This window comes from Phalangium opilio, unplaced genomic scaffold (genome assembly GCF_054372755.1).
Source record: "Phalangium opilio isolate 3A_F unplaced genomic scaffold, DU_Popi_V2 ptg000062l_1, whole genome shotgun sequence".
In the NCBI taxonomy this organism is placed as follows: Eukaryota; Metazoa; Arthropoda; class Arachnida; order Opiliones; family Phalangiidae; genus Phalangium; species Phalangium opilio.
The window spans coordinates 672,822-686,012 of record NW_028324179.1 but is presented as its reverse complement, the minus strand read 5'-3'; the positions used below and the strand labels follow the sequence as shown (position 1 = coordinate 686,012).

At 38.0% G+C, this 13,191-nt stretch overlaps 1 long non-coding RNA gene across 7 annotated transcripts; it reads right to left on the bottom strand.

Moving 5' to 3' along the window:
* Positions 1-1,986: 1,986 nt before the first annotated feature.
* Positions 1,987-12,349, bottom strand: LOC149663427 (uncharacterized). 7 transcript variants are annotated; one of them, XR_016368515.1, is made up of 5 exons: positions 12,154-12,349; positions 12,011-12,063; positions 11,856-11,935; positions 11,692-11,798; positions 1,987-3,038 (listed from the first exon to the last, which is right to left on the bottom strand). It is a non-coding gene; the product is annotated as an uncharacterized LOC149663427 (long non-coding RNA). The 7 variants fall into 7 exon arrangements; XR_016368512.1 differs by having other exon boundaries at positions 11,692-11,935; XR_016368516.1 differs by lacking the exon at positions 12,011-12,063.
* Between the last annotated feature and the right edge of the window lie 842 nt (positions 12,350-13,191).

Genomic DNA, 13,191 nt, shown 5'->3' with positions numbered 1-13,191 from the left:
CCAACATGTCATAAGAGAAGCCCCTTTTTAGACCGTATTCACCATAAAGGGTTCCCCTCTCTACAAAAGTGCAACCATACCTATTTTCAACTACTCTTTTTGATCATACCGACATTCTTATATTGGTCAGGAAAAATAGGGGGTTGACCTTTCATACGGTTGCTACAATTTGAAATAATTTTCATTGGTATACTACCTGTATTTCCTTCATTTGATTTTCCGTAATTATTTTTTAGACCAAATAACAACAAGAAAAATTAGTTGTCAATGTTAACAGGGATATTTGTTAAGAATGATGTGTGCACTAAAGGAGCTAGAGCAAATGACTCGCGACACTTGTCTAGAGTCAACTCTTAATTTGGAAAGTACGTTCGTTATTACAATCCCAAAAACCCAAAAAATCTTCCCCATTAAATAAAATTCTCCGATGTCAACGTTAAAATTCCTAGTTTTTTCCACACATTTTTCCCAAACCAGTGGCAACACTACATCTAAACCAAGAATAAGCGAACAAACAATCGTTATTCGTCGAACTCCGAGCTCCTATTTGATCCCCCCCATATAGTAGTATTAAGAAAAATTAGGCAATAACTTTATATAATTTTAAAAGCATTCTCATATATACTGAATTTGGTTTCTTGAAGCGGATAAAAAAGGTAGTTTTAGGCGGGACTAGGGTAGCGTATGGTCGAAAAGAGGGCCCAACGTAAGGGTCCCCGCTTATTTTTAACATCTTTGAAACCCAATATGATCTGGGCATCGCCATATAAAAATAAGGCTTCCATTTTTCTAGACTCCTGAAAAGGTGTTTGCCAAACGTTTTTCATTTCTTTACGGGAAGTTTTAAAACATCCAACCCATCTCCGGCCAAATGTTTAGAGAGAAGAAAAAAAAAACGCATCTCAGTTTAATCCCTCGATTTCTCAAAGAAAACCTAATCCATAACCTAAACTCGGTATGAGCACTTCGAAAGAGTACTTACTATACAGGGTGTTTCTGATAAGTCTGCCATAAATTAGAGATTGTGCTCTTATAGGGTCAAACTGAGTGGAAAGTGTAAGCAGAACTTTATTTACAACGATAGGGGCCAATCCATGCTTTGGGAGCTCATATCTCTGCACGTAACTAAATGTTGTAGACCCCATCCATGATCTGGTGACACTTGCCACTGACTCAGTTTGACCCTAAGAACACACCTTTTAATTTACGTCAGACTTATCGTAAACACCCTGTACATACCACCATAACTTCCAAGGAGACCCGAGGACCGCGAAACAAAGACGCACATATGCAGTTTAAACGGCAGCCGACATAAATAAATATGAGATCCCAATACAAAAAACAATAAAAGCCATGGGAAATCCTCGAATCATTCCATGAGAATTTTTATTTTCAAAATCTCGTGCGGCGTTTTGCTTTTCCTTGTGACAGAGAAATTTTGTTTTGAATCACGTGACACGGTGGGGTGTTGTTTTCTTTATTGACAACCAAACTTTAACTTGACATATTTTATAATTCAGTTATGTTTAATGCATTTAATCTTTCGAAATTAGGGTCTAAATAACATGAGGTTTTTTAATAGGTTTTTGGAGAGTCAAATATTTTTAAAAACAAAACAAATCTACAAAAACAGGTGGTTATACCTGAAACGCTATACTACACCTTTATACTATGAGCGACGAAGCGTTAGAAAATTCGTAATGTCACCGTGTACCTTTAAAAAAACCGCTCTGATGTATATTTACGCTTTCTTCGACAACATCTAAGGATTAAAAAAGTCCCCTTCTTCCCTGGCTGCTTCTTCCCGTATACTTTAAGGGAGGAATTCTTTTTTTCTCTCTCTCTCTCTCTCCAAAGAGGCGGTATATCTGGTGTCAAATAACGGACTTTTTTCACTAAGAGTATTAGAAGCATGGGGTTTTCAAATCTCGATGGGCTCTAAACAATATTTTTAAGCCTAGGTCTAATTTAAAAACATTAAAACCATTATGATTGGAGATATCACGTTTTTATTAAAGAAAAGAAACTTCTACAACTATAGAAAAGAAACTTCTACAACTATAGAAAAGAAACTTCCACAACTATAGAAAAGAAATATGCTTTTTTTCGGTTGTCGGTTTATTATTAATTCTTTACTCGCGACATACGTATTAAAATAAAAGCAATTTCTGTTTCATAACCGTTACTTATCAAGAAATATTTACAAGATTATAACGATTTGAGATTAATATCAACTTTATAAAGAGGATCTTGTACTTAAGTCTTGTTAGTGGGGAAATAAGTAACCCCGTTTTTAGTTTTAAAAGGAAACAACAAAATGGTAAAAAAAAAAGTATTCCCCATCAATTATTAAACATTCGAGCAAATATTCTTTATTTGCTTAAAATTATTAACTAACTAGTAATTAATTATAGTTACATTTCTATAATGAAAACTACCTTAAAACTTTTATAAAAGAAAATTTTGACAAGGATGTTTTTAATTTTGCGTGCATTCTAAAAAAATCGAAAGAAAAAATTCAATAATTATAAAGTACTCTTTCTTTTTATAGAGAGACTTTTTCTTGTAAATAACAATAAGAAAAAGGGGTATAGAGAACTAAAGAAAAAAAAGAGTTTCGACTGAATCTTTCAGGGTTATTAAAGTTTGCGGTCATGGTTCAGGTACATTTTCAAAGGATTTGGTATGGGAAGGAGGTTAATTTTCTCTCTAACGAACATCGTATAGCTTTCCTCTTCCATTTCAACGTCATTTGGATCTTTATCTTCATAGGCCACCCTTTTCCAAATAATTGGGGGTTGCCATTGACGGAATGATCTTCTGAAAGCGCTAGAGTTGTTAGATTTGTCACTCGCGGATGAATCGGGAACAGTTTTACACAGCCGCCATGGTTGAAATTTTTTTCAAAAGTAGCGAGCATGGCGTCAATCAACTGGCCCATGTTGAACAGTTTGCTCGAAGATCCCGGCATGGGCCTTTATGGCATTTGGCTATTTCCTCTTTCACGTACCCAATGGTGATGCAGTTCATCTTGAAGACTAAACGATAAACGGATATTCAATGAATAAACAGAAGTAGTCACCTGTACTTAACATAAGCCAATCAGCGGTATAAGTAACAGCGTTAAGTTTGCCGGTGTAACGAGACAACAGTAAGTGTTTGAATAGATCAGGGCTTTTAAAAGGTTAGGTATGGCTAAAACCATATTACCTATGCGTTACTTTTTCACCCAAATAACATTCTCGGCCAAAGGGGTTTGGGCTAATCAAGAACGTTATTTGAGTCAAGCTTGACCCTAGTAATGTATGGCTAATAGTATTACCTATATATTACCTTTTCACCCATACGACTCTTTCCAAAGGTATTCCCCATTATAATAAAAACGGCAACCATCTACGTAGCTATACTAGCGTACCCCATGTATAGTAACAAGAATCCATACATTTAAGAGGAATCATTCTGTAGCCTCCCCGACTCCCTTTTATAAGTCGCCAAAGATTGAGTGAGTAGCCCCTCGACTCCCATTAAAAACAGGCAATGATTAAGTGAGTAGCCCCTCGACTACCTTTAAAATCTCCAAACATAAAGTGAGTAGCCCCTCGACACCCACTAAAACAGGCAATGATTAAGTGAATAGCCCCTCGACTTCCTATTAAAATCTCCAAAGATTAAGTGAGTTGGCCCTCGACTCCCACTAAAAACAGGCAATGATTAAGTGAGTAGCCCCTCGACTCCCTTTATAAATCGGCTATGAATAATTGTGTAGTCCTTCGACTCTGCTAAACTGGCCAGTCATTGAGTGTACTCCATTGAATTGAAAGATCGCCGATTAAGTTAGTAGCCCCTCGACTCCCTTTATAAATCGGCTATGAATAAGTGGGTTGCCTCTCGACTCTTTTAAAATCGAAAATGATTGAGTTATTAGTCCCTCGAATCGCCAATCATTACTTATGAATTAGTGAATAGCTCCTCGATTCCCTTTAAATATTACCAATTATTAAGTATAGGTCACCATTGAATAAGTGAGTAGCAACTCGAGTGACCTTAAAAATCGCCAATGATTTAGCGAATAGCCCCTAGACCCCCCTTTTGAAATCGCCTATGGATAGCCCCCTATAGACTGCCTTTGACGCGTAAGCGTTTGAAAGAGAATTTTTCTTAGGGTTACGAATAGGAAATACGTAAGCGATTGAAATGAATTTGGTTTAGGGTTTCGTTTTCATTCTCTACTTAAGTGAGGCTAAAATTTAATATCAATTATAGCATTTCCCAACGTATGTCAGCGAAATGCTATAATTGATCGTGACATTTCCCAACGGATGTCATTTAAAAAGTTTCTTCAAAAATATGTGGCATTGCGCATCCGCACCGAACTCTTATTTAAATCATGACCGCTTCTTTTCCGTTTTCACTCTCCCTTTAAAAAGGCGAACGATACTTTTTCTTCAGACCGAGTGAAAATAATAGCCCATCGTTAGATGTTCACCAAAGGATGTAGCGAAAAACCCTGGATAAAGAATGCGCGTGAGCTTGAAATTTTATTATCACGCTATAGGATCGGCAACTCCCTATCTCGAACGACAGCTTATTCCGTATATACTCTATTACAAGATCGGTTGTCAGCACTCGCAAACCTAGGTCTCAATTTAATTTAGCCTTGCGCGTGCTGACAATAGGCTAAAAAACTTCGGGATATTTTAAACGATTTTAAATCCTGAGGATCCTGAAGTTTTTTGTCTCTTGACAGCACGTACATGGCTAGGTTACATCGAGACCTAGGTTTGGGCGTGCTGACAACCGATGTTGTAACATGAGTATATACAGCATAAGCTGTCGTTCGAGATAGGGAGTTGCCTATCCTATAGCGTGAAAACAAATTTCACGCTCTCAGGCATTCTTTATCCATGGAAAAACTATCGCGCTACCTTTAAGATTGCTAAATTATTATCCGTAACCTGAAAAATGAAAAGCAAAAAGCACGCGTCTTCTATTCATCGGATTCTATTCTTAATTCTGGGCACCTGACACCCTTATCCCGCGTCTAATTGCCCCGCTTTCAATTTGAGAGATTCTCCGCACTTTCCAAGAAGGACAATCGCGTTTAAAGATACGAGATCCCACGCATTTTTATAAACCAGCTCAATCCATTCAAACAATTACCATTCAATTACTAATTTTAATTTGTTGAGAAAATTAATTAACGCGCAAATATGGCTAATGGTAATAAAAACATCAAACTATATAATGAACCTAATGATTAGGTTAATGTAATTTGATTACTTGATCGATTAAACCATGAATAAAACCCGAAAATTCTAAATTAGACGGGGGCGCGTGCTACGAATTGCCATTTGTTAACGCGGGTTTAACATGGCTTTGCCTGTCCATGGGTCAGGTGCTATGAGTCTAAGGTAGCATGGAAATTGACCAATTTATTTATGGAAACGTTTTTAAAGATTTAATATGTAAAACGTAAGACAATTTTCCATTTTCTTTGTGTTACTTAAATATTTGGGATCGAAAGGACTTATTTGACCACGGGACGAACAATACTAAACGGGCCATAGAGCCCAACCAATGCTAATTAAGCTGACTTGCCCCTTGGTTGGCAAAAATCCGGGCAAAACTAGTTTTTGCCGGGACACGTGGAAAAAACCGGCAAAAACTAAATTCATGGTTACAAAGTGGTAAACTAGCGAGTTTTAAGTGCATTTTCGTGATGTTTGTTGATGTTATGTTAGAAAAACAACAATAGTATTTTTAATTTTTAAATTTGAGATGGTTATTGATGTATTTAATGTTTAGTATTCAAATTTGCCAGGCGTCTTTCCACGAGCATTTGTCAACAAAACAAAAGTAGAAGCGGTTTCATTCTTTAACCTATTTCAAAGTTTTCCATTAATGAAAGACAAGAGTAGAAACATTCTTTCTATCGAGGCTGAGCTATAACATGTCACTATATTTGGTTGGTTACATGGCCAATAAGAAGCGTGTGGAAAAAGAACTGAATTTTCTAACGCTCTCTAGAGTAGTGGCACTTGTACCAAATGCTAGTAAATTAAAAGCATAATGATAACTGATATCAGAAGGGAATAAGCGAGAAGGGACACACTTTATATCTCCATAATGCTTTACACTCGTAACAACAGTCTTACCAACCTCAAATCAACTACCCTTAACTGATTGGCTATCTAACTTCTGTCTTAGCTGTGACGTCACATAAGAAGGTAACGTCTCGGTTGACGAATAAAAAGTAGTTTTGTTTACAACTTTACATTGAAGGAGATAAAAATAGCCGAATTTCAAGTTGATAAACGAAATCAAGCTGTGCAATTAATTTAGATACAAGGGAATTGAGAACATACCAAAATCAGATAATTTGAAAGTATTAAATTGATGAAAACTAATTATTCTGAATTAATATTAAAAATACAAATTAGTTTCAATAAAATACATACTGGAGGTTATAATTACACAAGAACGAAACATCGACAGCCCTAAGCCTTTGGAGAATGAAAATCTAGCAGACAAATAGGCCGCTTGATAACGCGGACTCGGAGAACTTAAAGAACTATATTTGCAGTAAATTGGTTAAAAGCTGTGTACTTAAGCAAAGTTTTCGCGGTTTTCTTGAATTGGTCGGACTCTCGTTACCAAAGCAGGCTCCAATGTCTCCCTTCTCTCTTATTCCCTTCTGCTGATATTAATTTTTTTTATATTTATTTGGCTTCAAGTTGTGCGCGAATATTTAACGAATAATTAGTCAAATACTTTGCATAGAATTCGGGAAAAAACCTTAAAAAGTGGAAAAAACCGCGGAGACAAGTTTTTGGCACCGGTTTCAACCTGGTTTAAACCGCGCGGAAAAAACCGCGGAAAATTTAGCTTTTGCCACCCGGTTTTAACCAGGTTAAAACCGCGGTTTTTTCCACCCCTTGCAAAAACTTGCCAACCCTGTGGTGGGTGGGGTTATGAAAAATACTGAGGCAAATTCTGGAAAAAACCAGCGCCATCTAGACAAAACAAGGCGTTGTTAGCTCAGCTGCTTCCAAAAAAATGCTACTATCTGCCGCTAGACAGCGAATTAACGAGTATTTTTCAAGTTTGACTCCTTATAACCCATTATTTAGCATTGTCCGTCCATGATTCCACCTTGGTGGATCACCAGATTGAGTGGAGCCTAAAAGCTAGCCTATACCCATTACTAGAGATGGGCCGATACCAGTTTAAACCGATACCGATATGATCCGATACTTGGGAAACCGATACGTACCGATACCGATATTTTACCCGATCCTTCGATTAAACCGATATCAAACCGATACCGATATGGTATCGGTATCGGCCCATCTCTATAGATGATTCTCGATCCAATTTCGGTACTTGAGACTATAAAACTGGTTTATCATACGAAAAACCCATTTTAGACACTAGTTACGTTATCCAAAAATAGATGAAAAACTGTGCTGTCTCAGAGTTTAGGTCTTAAGTATTTATTTTCTTCAAAAAATATCGGGTAGAAATATCGGTTCATTTTTAACCGATACCGATATATCGGTTAAAGCCAAATATCGGTACCGATACCGATATGGTATCGGTATCGGTCCATCTCTACCCATTACAGAGGGGCTTGCACCCATGGATGGCAGTTTAAAACACCTTCTTGGGTTACCTTGAGACTACTACTTAGGTGGCATCTAGTGGACAAAGTAGCGAGGGTCTTTTACGTTCACGCAAATTAGAGGTTTGCGGTTAACCGTTTAAATCGAATATTGCGATCCGGTATTCAATAAGCCTTATATATTTCGTCGCGTGATGGCGCTAGATGCTATTCATCTATAAAGGGATCATTCATTAAAGCATGAACCTTCTATAAAATGAACCAGAATCTTAACGGCAGATTCCATGTTAAAATTTTCTAGCTAAAGTGTCCCAAAATAATAAAGAAAAAAAAAGCTAGCAGACGACAAGGTCTTGGTGAGAGAGACGGTACAATGCAGGGTGGGAAATAGGGATTTTTTTTGAAAATGAAAATTGGGCCAGCGACCCCCCTGGCCTGGAATAAATAAACTGGTCCATAACCATTGACCAGGGCGCGTCGTCTGCTAAACTTTAGAAGTTGATAAATAAAATAGTTGAGATAATGTCTGGACTCTGGTTTGGTTACCCTTGAATTTTCTTACTGGTCCCGTGGACCACTGACCCATCGCCCTTCCGATTTAATTTATAAACTGGTCCAGGCAATATTTAAACTGGTCATTTGCCCCGTGCGACCGCCTAATTTCCCACGTTGCACGGTACAATTTAAACAAGTAAAATGGCCGCTTGGTCTCATTTCGCTAAGCCTTGGGACCAATGTTAATTTTTTTGCATCTATTTCAAAGTGAAGTTTAATAAAGCAATTAACAATAGTTAAAATAAGGATTTGCGCCTTTGCCAATTGTGAAAGTGATTCAAGGAAACTGAAATGGAAAAACGAACGTTTTGTACCCTTCCCAAAACCACCACGTTTGTTTACGTTGCACCGCGGGTGAGCGTACCTTGCGAAATTGGCGAGCAACTGCGCAAAGAAAAAAAAAACCTCCCAGTTTCTTTCTGGCAGAGAGAATTTAGAAGGGGAGTGGAAGGCCCCCCCTTTGACTCTATTAAACGTGATGACGCCCAAACAAGATGTCGCGTTGAGCTTTTTGGGGTAGGCGAGTTTCTGGTCACGTGTTCTAAAATCTATCTATTACAAACGCATCATACCGGAAATCGACCTGCCTAGATAACGTTTAGCAGACGACGTTGCGCTACATTCCAAACCACCCCTTCCACTCCCCTTCTAAATTCTCCCTGTTTCTGGTCCTTCTAGATTGATGGCTCATGATTAAAGTAAATTTTGAAAACTTTATTATTTAATTTTTTTATTATTAAATATAATTGTATTAATTATGCTAAAAGCTGAAATTATAAATCGAGAAGCATAGACAGCGCGACAACTAACATAGGATAACCTTGTAGGAAAAGAACTTCTATTTTAAAGACCCCCAAAACGTAACCCTCATATTTATTTTCGAAGTTTCTACACATTTCTATTCGTCTTGATCTAGTTAATGGAGTCACGCGGGGGAAAGGATTGAAAACCGGTAAAGAAATCTATCCATAATCTGTTGATCCCGAGACCGGGCTCACTAAACCTGTATTATCTGTACCTATGTACTGTTCAAAATAATGAGCTAAGGCTCTTCCTTTACGGAAATCCATAAACAGAGTGAAACAATATTTAAGCTTTCCATATATGCGGCCATAGATGGCAGGAAATTCCACTTTGTTAGTAGGTTGGAGTTGGTAGTACCAAAGAGAATATACCAAGAGGAGCAGAAACCTTGTAAATGGGGACTGGTTGTTCACGTGACCGCGTCGTCTGCTTAAAAATTACCTTTAGTACGTCAACCCTTTGCCACCACCAAAAATAAGCAGCCGACGTAATTTAACCCATAACAGGCGTCGCTGCTTAGCCAATCAACAAAAACCGGATGGATCTAGTTACTCCGAAACCGTGACTGCACAGTGCTTTTCAAAAGCCTTGTGAAAGGCTAGACTTTCTGCTCCTCTTGGTATATTCTCTTTGGTAGTACTTGCGTAATCTAATACATAGTTTACAGGCATGGAGGATTCCTACCATTAACACAAGGAGACCAAGCGACTTAGTGTAAAATCGTCTGCTATTTTACACTCTAAGTTGCCCGGTCTCCTTGTGCAAATGGTAAGAATCCTCCTCGCGTGTAAATAATGTATAAGAGAAGAAAAATGTGACTGAGGTGAACGCTCAACGAGTTTTAGTAGCTGAGACTGACGTGAGCTCGAAGTTAAATATCGAGCCCCGCTTGAGCCCGAACTTTATAAAGCGATGTTCCCGAGCCGCGTCCCGTTATTTAAACTGTAACTGTTCTGTCGAACCCCGGTCAGAATTTCTCAGATTAGCATAAGTCAGATCCGATCCTAGTTTAAGTCTTTAAGAAGACAAGTATTTAAATTAAGACAAGGTTGTAAGTGCAAGATTCGAATTTGGTGGGGACTGAATAACATCAGTGACAATAGTGACATCTAGTGGTATATTTTGTGTATATTTAGTATTCTTGTATATCCACTCGGTGTGGCTCTTGTTGGTTGCTCTTTTGTTATTATTAACCCGCTGCCAACTCTAATACAAGGCCTCGAAATGTACGACAAAAGCATTTTTTATGTGACATTTTGAATTTGCGCTTAGTAACCGTTAGATGGCTTTTCTGAGGCGAATTTTCGCGATGACGAAAGTAAATTCGTACTGCGCAGTCTCCCATGACGTCACGTGGGAAATAAGGCTTTTTTTAAACTACTAAATAACCTGGTCCATGACCATTGACCAGGGCACATCGTCTGCTAAACTAGAGAAGTGGGTAATTAAAATATTGGAGTTTATAATGTCTGTGTCCGAATTCAGCTGCCAAAGAAATATCCTCCTACCTCTCCTAAGCTCGCTCATTGGTCAATCCAAATCAAACTTAAGGCATTTCATTGGCAGTGGCAGTTTATGGGAAAAACTTAAGGGCTGTGATAGGTTCAAATTTCCATGCAGACGCCATTGACACGTGTCAAAACGAACACCAAATTTAAACTAGTATTTTTCGAACCCGGAAACCGTTCAGCATCATGAACCGGTTTATTGACCGGGTTTTCTGCTTTCTTTTTCGAGCCGAACTTAGCAGATTACACTTCGTCGTTGCTAACAATTTCCCATAGTTTTGAATTTGCCGCCAGTTTAAAACCTCAGAAAAGCGACATCTAGCGCCATTTGTGAAATCCTAAATGCCACCCCCCTTTTATTCCTATCGCAAGGCCTAGTATTAGAGAAGGCAGAGATCAACCATGCGTGATTATTTCCCCGACGTTAAGTCCTTACTCTGCAAATATAACACAGGTAGCCTTTCATAAAGGGAGCCCTTACAAAACTATCAAATTTGAGTCCGAGCTGAGCTCAAACTTATTATAACGATGAGCCCGAGCCTGAGCTGAGACCCGTTATTTAAATAATCAAATTTGAGCCCGAGTTTAGATTACTTTAGAAAGTGAAAATTTCGTGAGCCAGCCCGAGCCGGACTACTTTTTATATTCAAGAGGTGGGGGTTACTGGTCCTTGGGACCACTTTATCAATTGCAAATCTATAGAACCAGAACCAAAGCAGGGACCAGTTTATTATTTTGAACACTAGAGGGGGGGGGTCACTGGTCCCAAGGGCTAGTTTCAAAAATACTCTAACATCCCAGACTGCCAGTACAAAAACCCGTAGGTAACGAGCACGGGAAACTTAAGGAGAATAAAAGGCCCTTAACACTCTCAAAAATATCGACCAATTACGTCTGAATCGGGCCAAAATATCTTTTCTAGGCACAAATTGCGGCTCTGTAAACGAACGGGGGTTAATTTTGTATGAAAACCAGCTCTAATATCAAAAACGGATCAATGTAATTATATTTCATTGAGAAACGTCGTCTGCTTATATTTCAACCGCACCCACAAATCTTAAGGCGCCTTCTATTGGTCAAAAATGTCTCTATTTTCCGGACCAGTTAAATAATTCGGTAATAATAAGTACAAAGGAGGGTTCGTGATGTCATTAATACCAAATTAAGAGTGAATTGAATTGAATGGGGGGGGGGGCTTCTTACCCAATCGGTCAATTCCTCGCTACTAAAATATTCTTCAGCGGGAACAGCAGCGTTGGCGTGACTTTGCGCGGGCGTACCCGAAGACGAGACCACGGAACTGTTGGGTACTACAAGTAAAGAAGAACTTGAGGTCGGAGGTGTGCTGTGTTTGGGCGTTCTACTACCATCGCTTCCTGGCCCCGATCCACCCCCGCTTTTACGATGCAGCAATGGACTTTTCTTGCGTTTCATAATCTTAGTTAGGCTTAAAAGAACACTCACAATCATAATCACTTTAATGTAGAAATAATTAAAGGTCAAATAGAGTAATGGCACCTACTTGCCTTTGACTGTATTAAGCTCTATGGGTAGTTAACATGGAGTGCCACTACTCTATAGTCCAAATGGTAGTTTATTAACCAAATTAGTGTAGAAAACTTAATTAAAATCCTAATGATAAACATTTTAATTAAGAAGACTTACCCTAAGGTTCCTCGATTCCTGAATGACGCGTTATTAATTATAAATTAATTAACGCAGCTTATTATCATTAAGCCTTGGTTCTTTTCCTTTCCCGTTGGAAAAGATGAGTAAGTGGAGGAATATGGGCTATTTATATCTCACTTTGAAACTGTACGAATAACAATAATAAAACTTGGCTCCATGTTTAAAATTGTAACAAAATGGTAGGATTGCACTTTACGTGACCCACCCAACTAACAATGGTTTCTAGTTAATTGGACCCTGAGGAGTCCGAAAAAAATAGTTAAAAAATTATTTGGCCGCCGCAAGTTGGTCAAAAATTTTTTTGAAAATTTTAAAATCCATGCACTTACCGCCATTGAAGTCGCTATCCCCTTAACGCATTCTGCACTCAATCTTTAAAAATAATCCGAGGGTGACTGTGAAAAATTGACGTACTCGCGCCGGAGTTATAGCTATGGATTTTTTTAGGCTTACGGAAACCGTTCATTTCTTATAAAAGGACGGAAATATAAATGCGAGAAAAACTGCAATGTTTTGGGGAAATCTTTGAAATTTTGGGAAATGCCGTCAAATTTTTTTGGGAACTTGATAAAAGTGAAGGACGATATTTTGGAAAAGGTGTCAAATTATTCGGGAATTTGATAAATGTGAATGACGATATTTTGGAAAGGTGTCAAATTATTCGGGAATTTGATAAATGTGAATGACGATATTTTGGAAAAGGTGTCAAATTATTTGGGAATTTGATAAATGTGAATGACGATATTTTGGAAAAGGTGTCATATTATTCGGGAATTTGACAAATGTGAAGGACGATATTTTGGAAAAGGTGTCAAATTATTCGGGAATTTGATAAATGTGAATGACGATATTTTGGAAAGGTGTCAAATTATTCGGGAATTTGATAAATGTGAATGACGATATTTTGGAAAAGGTGTCAAATTATTTGGGAATTTGATAAATGTGAATGACGATATTTTGGAAAAGGTGTCATATTATTCGGGAATTTGACAAATATGAAGGACGATATTTTGG